Raw genomic sequence first — 4287 nt, forward strand, 5'->3', positions numbered from 1 at the left:
GGGGGGGTGCCACGGCTGGGGCGGTGGGGGTTTAGGAGTGAGGGGCAGAGGCATATCACTGCCTGCCCCCCCACAAGTATATACCCCTCCCCCTCTCCCTGCCAGCTACCCCTTCCACCCCACAGGTGTCATCTTTTTTGAACCTGGAAATACAGTAACCCTGGCGCAGCTGGAAGAGCAGCTTCTCACTGTAAATCTTAACATTTTGCAGGAAGTGTGCTGAGATACAGCGATCCGCTGGTCCAAACAGAAGTGCACTGTTGGGTCCAGGGAGGAGGGGAAGTTGGGAGATCCAGCTGCTGGCTGGTAGCCTGCAGCCAGTTTCCCCTAGCAATGCCCCCTCCTGTTGAAAGGGAGCAGAGGCCAGAGGGAGTTCATTCTAGGGGCTCCCCTGCTGGTGCTGGAGGGTGGGGTGAATGGATTGGAGCCCCCCCCCGCCATCTTGGGGGGCTTCAATCCACCTGCCCCACCCTCCAGTGCTGGCTGAAAACCCCTCCACTCCCTTTCCCCCCTCCCATTCTGAAAACAGCTCCAAGGCTGGCAGGCAGGCAGACACATGTTACTGAAGACGCTATGTTTTGAAATTATTTGAACCCATATGCAATGATTTTCATGGGATTGGGTCCTTTTAAAGTGCTTTGCAGTCCTGCCCTTCTGTTTGGTCACAGTTGTAGAGCACTTTCAGGGGCCAGATTGAGCAAAAATTGTCACTTCTGTCTGCGCCTATAGAGATAGGCACTTCAGAAACACTGCCCACTAGAAGGAAAAGGAGTCACATCTTTCTAGAAGTTTGCTATATGTTTTGGGATCCCTGAGCACTTCTGAAAACTTATGTAGTCCTGCCAGAGACTATAAGATAAATACAGAAGCCATAGGATATAGCACTGCTGATGGAAAACCATGTCTTTGGCAGGAGAATGCAAAATCCCTGTGCAAGAGACTGACACCTACATTACAAGCATGATGTCCTGCTGCATCCAGCTCTCTCATTTTGACATCAGCATGCTTGAGCCTAATGTGTGTATACCACATATTAAAAACAATTGTGCTCCATGCAGCCTGGCAAGATGATATCACTTTTAGCTTGATTCAGCTTTTTCTTAAAAGTATGGGCAAGTGTGCTTTGATAAGAATTGAGAAGGCAAGTTAATTCCAGTGGTGAAGTTGTCAAGACTCTGACAGGCTGTTAGACATAAGCTTTTCCATACATAACCATGAATTAAAGCAAGCCTTCTGCCCTTAATTTCTTCCCAGGTAATTCCATTGACTTGAATAGGATTGCCCAGAGTTTTAGACCAGTTTGTTGTTAATGGGCATTTATACACATGCTCCGGGAATGAGGAGCCACTCTATTTAAAGTGCCTGAAGCAAGTTGTGTATCAGTGTCTCCCCTCACTTCAAAATGGTGGGAGGGGTGCTTTATCTAAAGCTCGTGCAATGCTAAAGCTTCCCCACTGCCATTTTGAAGTGGGGGATGCTGATATACAAGATGCAGGAGGCTGTGGGAGCGTGGTAATTGCCATGCTCCAGCAGACTCGTTGAACCAAGTTTTCTCCGATGTATAGGCACCCAAGGTTTCTAATTTACCTAACACAGGTCTAAGGACTAGAGGTTTAAGTTCTAAAGCCCCTAAAAGTTGTGCTACCTAGATTAGCAGGGATTTGAACCCAGATCTTCCAATTCCTAGACTTAGGGTGCTGTTACAGGTTACCAAATCTGTGGAACATTATGCCATCATAAAGCCTGAACAGTTTCAGGCCAGATTAATGACATCTCAGACCTGCACGATGGTGGCTTGCCACTAGACAGCCTGGTGAGCAGGGACGTGGACAGGAACCAGGACTCCATCCCTCCTCTGGGGTGGAAAAGGAAGGGGGGGAGGGTGACACGGAGCTCGGAGGTGGAGAAACCACCACGTGGGTTCCCTCACTCTGCAGCCAGCTGGAGCCACAGAAGGGAGGGGGAAAGTCTTAGAAATGAAATGAATGGACAGGGGGGAGAAATAAAGAGAAAGGAGTGAAAAAAATTATTTTTAAAGCCCAAATTCTTGTGTTTCACTGAATTGGGCACAAGGTGGGCTTGGGGTGGGGGGCAGTTGGGTTAGTATTCACACCAGGCCAGAGCTGAGACCCAGTGGACTCATTGCATGGGTTGGGTAAGGGTGATGCTGACTGCGCCATTTCAGACAAATAGCAGTTTAGTTCAAATGAATACCATGCGGGAAGGGAAGCTGAGCCATGGTGCAGTGGCCAGCAGTGGTGGGGAGAGGCGGGCTGGGTGGGGAAGGAGATGGCAGCCCAGGGTTAAAAGTCAATTGCCCATGCTTATTAGCAGTTAACTGGCTTTTTAACAGATCCCCCTCCGTCAACGGCCAGGCAGCTGAGTGCTTACTAGAGCAAGCATCAAACTGCTGAGCTGTACCTGGGTGCTCTGGGTGGTCAAAGTGTGCTGGGGCTGTACCTCCCTGGGGGGTGAGAGGGGATGTTGGCTTGGAGCTCACTAGTAGCCTCACACCCCTGAGTAGTGGGATACAGGCAGGTAGAAAGTTTGCCCACAAAACAAAGGCATGGGAAGGGCTGGAATGGTGCATCCTGAGATGCTGGAGGACAGAAAATAGAACATTTGGGCCATGACAAGGAGGGGCATGCACTCGCAGTGGGTAAAATTGGTACTTCTACTTTGTGCTGCAGTGCATGCCCCTGCAGGTGTGCTTTGTTGTGGGACACATTGTCCCACGGCAGGCAAACTGCCTATGCTCAGCTCCTCCTGGCTCCCAGCACGCTGCTCCAATAGGGCTCCACATGCATGGGGTGCTTCTGTGGGGGGCTAGCTGGCAGGCAGCCCCTGCGCTGAAGCACCCTGCACCCCAGGCAACCAGGGAGTGGCATGTGGAGCTGGCTGCTTCCCCATCTCCATGTGCCTCAGTGCAGGGGCTTTGCAAGGGGTCCCCACACTGAGGCATGTGGAGACAGGGGAGCATGCATTCCAGGGCTGCCTGCTCCCTCATCTTGAGGCATGCTGTGCCCCAGCCAGCCATCAGCGGAGTGCAGGTTGTCTCAGTACAGGGGCTTCACAATGCACAGAGATGGAGCCCTGGGCTGCCTGCTCCTCGATGTCCATGTTTGTCCTGGGGTACACTATTTTTGCATGCTTTGTGCTGCTTTTTTTTTCCAGGATTTTTTTTTTTTCCGACTGGGAAATCCCAGTAGCAAATTTTGGCCCTGCACTGCAATTTAGCAGCACTATGCATGGTTTAATGTGCAGTGTGTGCCACAAATAGGTTTGTGGCACCACAAATCACATTCCTCTGCATGGGTGGATGCAGCCTGTATCTCCGCAGAACAGACTAACAATACCCTGAAATGATCTGAGTAAAATGGATCAAAGATGATGCTCATGTGAAGTGGTGTAACTTTAAAATATTAGGGTACATAGCATGGGCTAACACCATTTAATTGGTGAATGCTGCCATTTCAAATGGTGGTGAACCCAGGCAGTACTCCAAGAGGTACCCCCCCTCCAATTGAAGAGATCAAAGCAGATGCACAAGCGCTGTGGGAGGTGTAGGGACTCTTCTCCCCCTATAGAGCAGAGCCAAGCTACCAATGGGGACTTAACCATATACCTTTGAATACTGGGAACATAACAAGCATAAATCAGAGGGTATAGTGGACACTACAGCACCCCAAGGGGGCAGGGTTGAACAAAGGTTAGACACTTACAATCATGGACAAAAACCAGGGTTAACAAAATATAAAAACACAAACAGCAGAACCAGAATATGGGTTGGTGAAATATAAAAGAGGCACAAAATGCCAAACATCAAATAACAAGGAAATATAGGACCTTGGTACCTGGAGGGGGAGAATGCAATGGCCCCTTTCCACTGCAAGAAGATTTGCTTTTTGTTATTTCACTCACCCCAAGTCACCTCAGCTGAGACTTGAACTTAGATCTTGCACATGGTAGGCAGGAATGCTGTCACACAGCCCCCACTGGTAGCACTGCCCTAGCCCACTAGGGGCCTTGACCTTCCTGGAGCCCCGGCCTCATGTCGAGCTGCCTGGCCTCTGATTGGAGGAGCTAGAAGCAGAGCTGGGAGCCTCTCAGGTCGCTGCTCAGATCCTTCCTGGAGTGGGGGAGCCTCTCCTGCTGGCTGCAGCCTCTCGTAGGGGATCCTGGAGCCCAGCGGGGAGCCTCTCCTGCCAGCTGCACGCCACGCTGCTGAGGTCCCACTGCTGCCTGCAGGTCCTGCTCTTTCAGATTGTCCCAGGGCACTGCTCCCAC

This window comes from Crocodylus porosus, unplaced genomic scaffold, assembly GCF_001723895.1.
Source record: "Crocodylus porosus isolate Cpor-Errol unplaced genomic scaffold, CroPor_comp1, whole genome shotgun sequence".
NCBI classification, from domain to species: domain Eukaryota; kingdom Metazoa; phylum Chordata; order Crocodylia; family Crocodylidae; genus Crocodylus; species Crocodylus porosus.